Source organism: Cololabis saira, unplaced genomic scaffold (assembly GCF_033807715.1).
Source record: "Cololabis saira isolate AMF1-May2022 unplaced genomic scaffold, fColSai1.1 scf361, whole genome shotgun sequence".
Lineage (NCBI taxonomy): Eukaryota > Metazoa > Chordata > Actinopteri > Beloniformes > Belonidae > Cololabis > Cololabis saira.
In genome coordinates this window covers 1,139-13,000 of record NW_026906525.1, presented here as the reverse complement: position 1 = coordinate 13,000, position 11,862 = coordinate 1,139, and the positions used below count along the sequence as shown (strand labels likewise).

The following is an 11,862-nucleotide window of genomic DNA, read 5'->3' as shown; positions in this document are numbered from 1 at the left end:
CTGGCCTAGGCGCCTCACAGCCTCTGACAGTATTTCTGCTGTCTTTTCTGCAGAGAGAGTACCTTTGGCCAGGAAGTATCCTATCGCCTGCAGTGAAGAAGAATTATGAAGAATTTCTCCCATGGGTAAATTGATCCTCTGCATATATATAGATATCTACAACACACATCTGACCCACTCTGAACTAAACTGTATCCTGTATCTGTAGTGTTCAGTAGCTCTATGAAACTAATGAACATCAACTCACTTGCTTCCACTTTGAGGCCACTCCTCGAGCCATCAGTACCATGGCTTGGTTAGCCACCTCGCCTTCATGCGTGAGCCCATCTATCCTGTCCAATGCCCGATTGTAATCCAGATGTTTTTCTATCGCCATCTCATCAAAAATTAATGAAATGGCAAGCTCAGATGCCTTCATTGTTTTGGCTAACTGTGCCATCTGGTTCAGAATTGGATCAAGGAAACCTGGCTGTAAAACAGGAGCAGTAGCCTGTTAGTGGAATGGATTGACATATTAAAAATGTGTGAAAGAAGATCATTGCAGTGTGGACACATTGTCATAGATTTGTAATAGCAGAACAGAAACATGGTAATAGCGCAGAAAGTCTGATATTACAATCTGTTATTTAAATATATTATGAACTGTTGACACATCACTCTAGATCTATAACTATGTCATGATCCATAAGATTCTGTAACTACTCTTACATGGAAATGGCCCACGTTGGTATTTATGAACTGTTGAAGTGTTGATGAGGATGGAAGAATAAAATGCCTCCTCAATGTCCTGTAAGCGTTCTGGCTGTGATGGAAAATCTGCACACCCAGCTGTTTGATAGATGTTGGGAATTTTCTTGCTCTCTGTTTTTGGCCACAAGTTTTGACTTGATGGTGTAAAAACTCTGCAGTCCCTGGAGGAAGAACTTTCAGGGCATCAGAGAGTTTTTCTTTTGCCTTTTCTGCTTTAAGCCTTGAGAGAATAAAGAAAGATTTTATTTTTGAAGAAGGGAGGGAACTTAAGACCAAAAAAAAAACCCAATATACACACAAAGTTACACCACAGCTCTATAGTATGGAATGGAAGGAATGCCTACTTTGCTTTCAGGTCCCTCACTTGAGCTTGCAGTCCATTTTTCAGTCTCCTCTTGCTGGCCTTTTCTCTATAAAGCTTAGCATTAATCTTTCTTTTTCCCTTACGCTCTCTCTTGAGTTGCTGCTCAAGCTGCCGTCTTTTCTCCCTTTCCAGTTTCAGTTCTTCCTCAAGCTGTCCCTATTTTTAAGACATGTTCATTGAAATCCACCATACAGATCAGTATCTTTATTCTAGTGATATAAAATGTATTATTTGTAACTATCTGTTTTTAATTGCAAATTGACTTATCTATTACAACCACCTTACGTCAACTACCACCTCTTGTACTTCATCTACTTCCTCAAATACTTCTTTGGCTATTTCCTCTTTTACTCGGTTTTCTGTCCTCTCCTTAAAAATAAAATGCCTTTACCATACTCATTCTCCTCATTCTCATTCTCTCCAAGGAGAATGTAAGGAGAATGAGACTTGCAGGGCACTGCCAAAGACACAGAACTGTCAGCCAGCAAGCTGGTGCTGTGGGAGCCAACATGCGGGCGCCGGTCAAGAGGACGTCCTACACCAACATATGTGGACATACTCAAGAAGGATGCAGGGGCCCAGAGTACCAGCGAACTGGAAAGATGTATGGAGAATCGGGATGACTGGAGACAACGATGGACGGCTCGTCTGAGGACGACCTAGAGATACTACCAGTGATGTAATGGTGTGGATTGGAAGTTGTTTCATGAATTAGATGTCTGACACTAAGTACAGAAGCATTCTATTGTAGTATACAGGTGGCAAATTCATATCAGTGGCACATTCTTTTTTTAAATGGCATGGGTATAATTAATTTGTTTTTCTGTTTTTTGTTACAGGAGTTGCCAATATTGGTATGACCACTGCAACCCTCAGGTCCCTAAAAGATGTTATGAGCTCAGAGAGATGTGCAAAACTTCATAGGACATGAGAAAATAGTAGCTTTTCTTAAAAGATAAGATCAGTGTCATTTTATTTTTTTCTTATTGTCAACATAGTCTATGAAAAGACTAAAACCTACAATGTATTTCTCCTACTTACAAGTACGGCCCATCTAGCCAACACCAGATTATAGCTCATATGCAGAAGTCATAGAACTCCATTGTTGTAAAAAATATAAAAGGATTAAAAGGATTATTGCTTTGATCAACATATTTTAATGTTGAAATTAACATAGGTATTTTTTACATTCCAGTACTTTTTCATAGACTTGAGTTAGGGCTGTTCAATTTTGCCCAAAAATAAAATCTCGATTTTTTTCTCTCAAAATCCGATTTTCGATTACGATTACGATTATTTTGTGAATTGACAAAACGCAAAGAAATGATTTCAAATATGCTGTTTTTTTATTGAACATTTGCCCCATTGGGCTTTAAGTGCAAACTTTGCTCTTATTAAACCAAAAATGAATGAATAAAGTGCAAAACTCTGTAAAATAAGTTGAAAAAAAGTTTTAAAAAATATAATAAAATATAAAGTTTTATCTCTGGAAAAAAAAAAATCAGCAAATCATACATACAGTAAGTTATATTTCCAATTAAATAAAACAAGACATTTTCTAATTAAACTAAACTGGGTCTTTGCATGCTAAATAATAATGCAACCCATGAAGGAGGTAGAGGTGTGTAATGTCAGTCATTACATTTGCTATTCACATTTGCAAGTTTTTTGCAAGGAACACGAGCCGGCCTACCGCATCTGGCTTGAGGGATGCCCGGTGGCATGTTACAACGCCCCCTCCTACACTAAAGAGCCTCTCCGGTGGGGCACTTGTCGCAGGTATTGAGAGGTATTTCCATCAATCATTAATATGGTATCAATCATTAATATGTGTGAAGACAAGGTAAAAAAAAAAAAAAGAAAAATCGATTTTACGATTTTCACGTTTTAACATCGTTCTAATTACATAATCGCGATTACGATTTAAAATCGATTAATCGAACAGCCCTAACTTGAGTATAATGTGCAATGCGGATGCTCGGGGACTGTGCTGTTCTGTTTACTACTGTAGATTGATAGATCGATAGAGCCTGTTGCCTTTTGAAGTAAATTTTGTAATAACTAAAATACCCCTGTTTTTTATGCCCCCCCTCAGAGACATCTACACTGGTCGACTTCTAAAAAAGGCCAGAAACATCAGCACTGACCCCACACACCCCAGACATGCCCTGTTTACCCCACTTTTATGACACTCAAATCCAGAACCACAAGACTGAGTAGCAGCTTTTTCCATCAGGCCGTCTAAGCCAGTGATTCTTAACCATAGGGCCACGGCCCACGCTTGGGCCGCGAGCGCCATCTAGTGGGTCGCCAAAAAAATTCAGTTTTGTACTTGTGGGCCGCGGGGGCCGCGGGACTGCATAGCAACTCCCAACCAAATGAGGAGAAGAAGACACTCAGCTAGCTGTACGTGTAATAGTAAGAGAAATGGTGTGTATTTACAGAGAAAATCCTTCATTTTGCACAGAGTACGTTTAGATCCGCCAGGATCAGGGATCGATTAATTGGGTCTGCGCCCAGAGCGAGCGAGCGCAGCGTGATCATTTATCCTGACGCGTCCCCGCGGCCGGGGAGGTCGGTGCCGCTCGGGCGGTGGGCTCCGTCGTTACTGCTGAAAGATGGTAGATGTAGATGCGTGGGCTGTCGTGTCTGCTGGACTGGACTGTTCGGGCTTTCGAAAAAGCATCGGAAAGTAACTGCTGCAGCGCGACCAGAGAGCTGCGGTGCGGGCTGTGCCCGTCGCAGCTGATCAGGCTCGGATGAACCCGACACACTGAGTCCTGACAACTTATTAATGTAAATAACTTAAAGTAAAATCAAACTAAGTTTTATCCTCGCTGTATTTTTAAATATGCAACCCGGAATGGACAAATTCATCCTGTTCAGTCTTCCCACTGGGACAAAACCAGTGTCTCATACGTTCAGAGACCGTGGCGTTCAAAGTGCGAAAGTGAAAGGCCACTGAAACAAAACACAAAGTTTTTCATCAAACATATCCACTCAAGTCTGAACTGAAGTCACAGAAAAATAAACTGACCATCTTAAAAGCCCATGTTTGGGTCCACATACAGCTGTGAAGCAGCTTTCTCCACAGTGAACATAATTAAAACTAAATATCGTTCCAGGCTCATCAATGAGCACCTCCACATGCATATGAGAACCTGACACCATCCAGCCCAGATTTAAAGTCCTGGCAGGAGAAGTTAGAGCTCAGTTCTCTCACTGAACAACAGAAAGTGGGGGCATAAGATTAAGGGGAAGAAAGAAAAACTGCAAAACTGTTAAATTGTTAAGATGTGTTTATATTAATTTAGTATAAAAATGTGTTGAGACAATTAACAAAGAAAAGGGGAAATTCAAACTGCTGGTAGAGAAATAAAATAAGATAGCATTTGAAAAATAAAATAAAATCTACTTTATTTTTAAGAGAAAAAAATGTTTAATTCAAGTTAAACATGTTAATTGGCAAATATGTACTTTTTTTAATATAACAGTCAGATGCAGATGTTGATACAACTATGAGGCTACTTGAATATATACACACACACACACACACATATATATATATATATATATATATATATATATATATATATATATATATATATATATATATATATATATATATTATGATGTTCTGGACCTTCGCTTGAGTAAATTTTCTCTAAATGGACCTCTTAAAGTTTTAGTTGAATACCCCTGCTATACAGTGTTTATATTTAATGGGCCCCGGGCCACTCTGTACTGAAAAAATTGGGCCCCAAGGTCAGAAAGGTTAAGAACCCCTGGTCAAAGCCATCACAAAGACATCAAGAAATGGATTGTAGGTTTTGGTCCTTTCAGAAGCGATGTTGACAATAAGAAAAAAAATGAAATTACACTGGTCTCATCTTTTCATTTAACGAATCTATACTTGAGCGGATAACTATTGGTATGCAAATGTTTAATTGTCGCCTGTTTTTTGTGCTCTTCAACTACAGGAAGGGGCAATACCTACCAGTGTTTTCGATCCTGCGTAGCACACGTCTACCAGCAGTTGATGGAGGAGGATTAGGGCAGTTGATTATAGTAGGTGTAGCATTGTCTGTCAGACGTTTTCTCTCTTGCTGCAAAATATATTCTCATTAAGATCTCTTGTCTCATCATACTAACAATTGGGTCATACTTAATTTTATGGTACAGTAATAAGTCGTACTTTGTATCAAATTAGACAAAATAGAAATGTAATGTTCTTTAATAGACAGTAAACAAACACAGTTATACTCTAATTGGACACGATACAACTAAATTATGCTGTAATTGGAAACTGCATATAATGCCATATTGGACCCAAAATATTCTAATAATAATAATAATAATACATTTTATTTATATAGCGCTTTTCTGGGCACTCAAAGACGCTTTACATTAAAACAAAACACATAATACAAATTACAATTACACAGGACAGTACAAAAGGACACAACATGAGACAGGACATTAATCACACATTAAAAGCAGTTCTGTAAAGGTGAGTTTTGAGATGGGATTTGAATGTTGGGAGGTCTGTACAGTCACGGATGTTTTTGGGGAGGGAGTTCCAGAGGGTGGGTGCAGCGATGGAGAAGGCCCTGTCGCCCCAGGTCCGGTGCTTGGTTCTGACTGGAAGGGACAGGAGGTTGGCGTCAGAGGAGCGGAGGCTGCGGGAGGGAGTGTAGCGGTGGAGCAGGTCGGTGAGGTAGCAGGGGGCCTGGTTGTGGAGGGCTTTGTGGGTGAGGAGAAGGATTTTGAAGTGGATCCGTTGAGGGATGGGGAGCCAGTGGAGCTTCTGGAGGACTGGGGTGATGTGGTCTCTGGAGCGGGTGTGGGTGAGCAGGCGGGCGGCAGAGTTTTGAATATATTGGAGTTTATTGAGGACCTTGGAAGTTGAACCGTAGAGGATGCTATTGCAGTAGTCGAGTCTTGAGGTGATGAAGGCGTGGATCAAGGTTTCAGCGGTAGAGAAGGAGAGTGATGGACGGAGGCGGGCAATATTTTTCAGGTGGAAGAAAGCAGTCCTTGTGATGTGGTTGACATGGTGTTGGAAGGAGAGGTTACTGTCCAGGATAACTCCGAGGTTGCGGATGTGAGTGGAGGGAGACAGAATGGAGTTGTCCATGGTGAGGGTGAAGTTGTGAGCGGTTTTGGTGAGGGATTTTGGGCCGATGATGAGCATGTCCGATTTGTTGTAGTTGAGTTGGAGGAAGTTCGAGTGCATCCATGACTTGATTTCGGCGAGGCAGTTGGTCAGGGTAGAGTGGGTTGCAGAGGTGAGGGATTTGGTGGAGATGTACAGTTGGACGTCGTCGGCGTAGCAGTGGAAGTGGAGGCGGTGGCGGCGGATGATGTTGCCAAGGGGGAGCATGTAGAGGATGAAGAGTAGAGGACCAAGCACCGAACCCTGGGGGACGCCTTGTGACAGAGGGGCAGTGGAGGAGGAGCAGTTGTTGATGCTGATGAATTGATGTCTGTTGGTGAGATAGGATTTTAACCAGGAGAGGGCGGATCCGGTGATGTAGAGAGATGATTCCAGGCGGGAGAGGAGGATGGTGTGGCTGATGGTGTCGAAGGCTGCTGTGAGGTCCAGGAGAAGGAGAATGCTGAGGTTGCCGGAGTCGGAGGAGAGAAGGAGGTCATTGGTGACTTTGATGAGGGCTGTTTCTGTGCTGTGACGTGAGCGGAAACCAGATTGAAATGTTTCAAACAGATCATTGGAGGTGAGGTGGGTCTTGAGCTGAGTGGCGACGGCGCGTTCCAGAATTTTTGACAGGAAAGGGAGGTTGGAAATGGGCCGGAAGTTGTTCATGGTGTCAGGGTTGAGTCCAGGTTTTTTGAGGATGGGGGTGACAGCTGCCAGTTTGAGGGTGTCTGGGACTGATCCAGAGCTGAAGGAGGAGTTGACGATGTTGATGATGAGTGGGGAAATGGCTGGGAGACAGTTTTTTATAAATGTGGATGGGATGGGGTCCAGAGCACAGGAAGAGGTTTTCATGCCCATCATGACAGTGGAAAGAGACGCTGAAGACATGGGAGAGAAGTGAGACAGGGGCTGAGTGGTGGAGGGGGGGTAAACAGGTGGGGAGGTGGAGGGGGTGGAGGAGGTGGTCAGGTTACTGTAGATGGTCTGGATTTTGGATTGAAAAAATGAGAGGAAGTCGTTGCACTTAGAGACTGTGAAGGAGTTGGAGATGTTGTCACTGGGTTTGAGAAGTTTGTTGATTGTGGAGAAGAGAGCCTTTGGGTTGGAGGAGTCGGAATGGATGATGTTGGAGAAGTAGGTGGAGCGAGCTGAGTTGAGGGCATCCTTGTATTGGTGGAGATGATCAGTGTAGGCGAGTTGGTGAACAGTTAATCCAGATTTCTTGCAGAGTCGCTCGAGTTGACGTTTACGGGATTTCAGTTTGCGGAGTTCAGGGGTGTACCAGGGTGCTGAGCGTGCGAAAGAGACTGTTTTGGTTTTGATGGGAGCCAGTTGATCAAGACAGGAGGAGAGTGTATGATTGTAGTAATCCACGAGGTCCGAGGGGTTGTCGGGTGACGGGGGAGGGGAGGCGGACATCTGAGTGGCGAGAGAGGCTGAGAGGGCAGAGGGGGAGATGGATCTGATGTTGCGGAAGGATATTTTGCGTGCTTCTTTGGGAGTGGGGATGGGGATGTTGATGTCCATGATGATTGCCAGGTGATCAGACACGTGGAGGTTGAGGCTGGAGAGCTGATTTATTGTGAGGCCAGTGGAGCAGACGAGATCGAGGGTGTGGCCGCGGGCGTGAGTGGGGAAGTCGACGTGTTGAGTGAAGTTGAGGCAGTGTAGCAGGTCCAGGAATTCAGCAGCAGGTTTACAGTTAGGATCGTTGATGTGGAAGTTGAAATCACCCAGGAGGAGAACAGAGGGAGAGATGGAGCAGAGCTGGGTCAGAAAATCCGAGAGATCCGAGAGAAAGGAGGGGTTTGGTTTGGGGGGGCGATAAATGACGGCGGTGACAAGAGGAGTGGGGCCAGGTAGTTTGAAGGCAGTGTGTTCGAATGAAGGAATGACAGGAATGGGGATGGAGGTTGCTTTAATGTCCTTTCTGTATATTGCTGCAACACCGCCCCCCCGCCCCTCAGCACGAGCTTGTTCCATGTAGGTGAAGTTGGGGGGAGTGGCCTGATTTAGTGAGAAATAGTCCAGGGGTTTGTGCCAGGTTTCTGTTAGACAGAGGAAATCCAGATTATTGTCCGTTATAAATTCATTCAGCAGCAGGCTTTTGTTGTTGAGTGAGCGGGTGTTGAACAGAGCCAGTTTCAGGTGGTGTTGCTTGGTGATTGGCTGAGAGGACTGAGGAAGTGGACGGAGATTGGACAGATTCTGTTTGTTGTGATGACGTAACGAAGTTGCAGGACGGCAGGAAGACCAGAAGGAAGGAATGGAGTTTGGCGACGTGAAGTTGTAGGAAAACATGCGTCCTGAGCGGCTGTGTGGAGGATGGTTTTGCCAGAGTGGACCAGGTGTCGGGCGCGGGTGGTGGGCCGCGGCGGAGTGGAGCGGCGGCATGGTCCCGGTCGAGAGCGGTAGCTGGAAGCTAACGCTAGCTAGCGTCGAGGAGCCGAGGGTCCGGGTGTAGAGGAGCGACGAGAACCCCAGGAATATCCACAGGATTAGCCACAGCATGCTACATCCAGCAGGTAAGCTTGTTGAGGTGGAGATGGTGGTGGCTGAGGACGGAAAACAGCGGTGACCAGTAACGAGTAATGGCAGAGTAGCGAGCAGCTAGCTAGTTGCTTTAGCCGGTGGTTCAGAGCAAAACTTACTCGCGAGGGCTCCAAGAGGAGCCCGCAGCGGAGAGAAGACAGTTGCGGTGTACACGGGAGAAGTAAAAGTTGTATCAAACTTACCGGCAGAGGCCCAAATACTGGGCCTGCTGCGTTGGAAATGCTTCGGTAAGTTTGACGTGAGCGGGTGCCAGGGATAGACAGACCACGGTTCTGCTGCGGTGTCAGGAGGACCAGAGGTTCTGCTGCGGTGTCAGGAGGACCAGAGGTCACGTTGTCGTTGTGATTGATGCTGACATCTACACTTAGACACTTCTAAATTATACTGTAATTACAAACCAAATTGTGGATGTGAATTGTGTAAAATTAGTAAATTGAAAGACTGTATGTATGGCTGTACCATTTCGACAATCATGCTACAGTCAAAGTGAGCCTCACAAACGCCATAACCCCCTTTTCTGAGGACATCATGACAGAGGTGGATGGACAGGTCTTCTCTTCTGATGTTCACAAGCCATCTCTTTCTCCCGAGTAGTTAAATAAGATGGTTTAGTAAGGAAAAGTTTTGTTATATTCAGTATGGTTATGAATCATTCTATTCAACACTTTCCAAATGTCTCTGGTCTTACTTTGCTCATCACATGTATGCATTTGTATTTTTCATCATTAAAGAAAATAAATGCTTTAAATGTTTGAAATAAGTTTGCTTTTATTGACAAAATGCTTAAGACACCTCATAAGCTACCCCACTACTTGACCCCTCCAAATATCCAGCAATATATAGCTATAGCTAAAGATCATAGTCCTGCTTTCTTCTTAATGTCCCCAGTATCAGAGCTATTTCTGCCCATCTGATTACTTTGCAGCCTGGTCCTGGAACAGTATTCAGTCAAAGTTCAAGCTTGATCATTTTGTTACTTAAAATCAGTTCAGAGTTATCGTTCAGTCCCATGCCAGATGTGTGCTCCTGTTTCTGATCCAGATTATGATTTAGGACCTTTTTAATTATAAGCTATATATTTCTGTTGAACATCTGCTGTCATTTTGGCCAGGTCTGGAAAATATATTTTCAATCTCAATGGTACTTTCTGGAAAAATAAACGCTAAAATAAATAATACTCACAATAACGTCATGTATGGTCATGTATGGTCAGCATTAACTAGCTAGAAGGGCATTGGAAAACGACACCAGCTGGCTCATTCAGGTCTTTGCTGCTGGTGTGCGATATGACAGCAGCTAATATTAATAGATAATGTATTACTTACCTGTCTGCATCCTTTGGAAAGGAAAAGACTGACAACTGTTTGTTATTACAGCCTATTGCCACACAAAGCTTAGGCATTTTTAACACTAACACCAACACTTTTGACACTAACACTTTCCAGATTAACTATTGTCTGTTAATGTCAAAAACGGACAACATACAACGGTATAAAACGGTATAAAACGGTAGATACAGTACAACTTTAATACTTGCGCCTTATTTTGCCGATCGTTTATTTTTTATCTGCTACCTTACCGTCTGATTTCAACCCAGTACAAGATCAAAGAAGCAAGAAAAGAAAGCAGCAAAGAAGCAAGTTTTATTTTAATTTTAAATTTCAGTTTATCCGATGGGAAAACGACTTTAACAGTTCTGCAGTGACCAACGGCTCTGAATCTCTGAATCAGCACCACCAGAGAGGAGAGCTATGAGAGCCAAATCTCGCGAGAGTGTGTTGCTTAGACAGAAACAGGTTTCAAACAAAGTTCATTTTCTCCTAACATGTCGGTCTGAAAATGTCCATTTTGGTGTCAGAATGTTCAGATGGTTTGTGGCTTTTGAAAAATGGGTCCCATATTTACTTTGGTTACTATGGGACGAAGGAATTGGTAATAATCTGTGCTCACGTTCACTTTTCCTATAGGACTCAATAGGCACTGGACCTACTTCCGGTCTCCTAAAGGGGCGTGGTAGTCACGTGACACAGATACAGGAAACACAACCGTAGTGGGCTGTCTCGGTTTATAGAACGTCTCTGGTATAACTACTATTCATCACTGTTTTCTGTTACAGGAAACTAATCAAAGAGCTGGAACTGGAGGGAAAGGTGACCACAGCACAAATTGGCAAAAAATGGGAAAATCGTAAAAAAAAAATATAAGGTAAGCAATGGTTATGGTTATGGTAGGTAATATTATCTGCTGAAGAGATGATGCTTAACAAAAAAAAATCCATGTAAAGTATTCCAGCCTCCATGTTCGTTGGCCTCTTATGAAGATCCCACGCAAATACTCATGGTAAGTTTAGCTGTAAAAAAGCACAATCTTATTCCCCAGTCCTTCTTCCTATAGCTAGCTTGTGCTACGACCGGTGGTTCCCTCCTGATTGTGAGTGATAAGACACTACAGTACCTGAAGATCTAACTGTTATTTTCTTTTCAGAACATAATCGACCCTCCATCCTCACCGGTGTCCTCTCTGACAAATTCAGAGGAAAGCACAGAGGTAATTTTTATTTATACAGTGATAATGAACCTGGTATGATAGTCCAGTCATGTGTGTAATCAACATGTGTATCCATCTTTTTTTATCTCAGAACACTTTGGAAGACGCCAGCACATCGGCCTCAAGCTCTGCCTCACCAGCTGGAAGAGGAAGCTGGAAGCTTCAGGCATCAGGTCCACTTTCCCCCCGATCCCCCCAAAAAAAGAAACTCTCTATGCAGGACTTCCTTCAAGCTGAGGCCGCCAAACAAGACAGAAGATGTCAAAAAAATGAACACATAGACAGGTTCCTGAACCTTTTAGAGAAAATGGTGGACCAGACAGCTCATCAGCAGTAGCAGCACATACACTGCAAACTTTTTTTTTTGTAAATATTTCTGTGCAAATTTTTTTATATGGAACAGCACCTTTCTTTGTTTTGCGTGCAATGTTTACTTTTTTCTTTTTAAAAATTGTATTTGAATATAGAAAATAAAGCCTTTTTTACTGCA

General features: G+C 43.1%; 2 long non-coding RNA genes across 3 annotated transcripts; one reads left to right on the top strand and one right to left on the bottom strand.

Annotated features, from left to right (window-relative positions):
* Positions 1-249: 249 nt before the first annotated feature.
* LOC133440110 (uncharacterized) lies at positions 250-10,281 on the bottom strand. Of its 2 annotated transcripts, none has more exons than XR_009782271.1 (3): positions 10,151-10,281; positions 5,112-5,220; positions 250-469 (listed from the first exon to the last, which is right to left on the bottom strand). It is a non-coding gene; the product is annotated as an uncharacterized LOC133440110 (long non-coding RNA). The 2 variants fall into 2 exon arrangements; XR_009782272.1 differs by lacking the exon at positions 250-469 and adding an exon at positions 926-970.
* LOC133440111 (uncharacterized) lies at positions 5,092-11,622 on the top strand. The gene is made up of 4 exons (XR_009782273.1): positions 5,092-5,182; positions 10,942-11,030; positions 11,310-11,372; positions 11,464-11,622. It is a non-coding gene; the product is annotated as an uncharacterized LOC133440111 (long non-coding RNA).
* Positions 11,623-11,862: the final 240 nt, after the last annotated feature.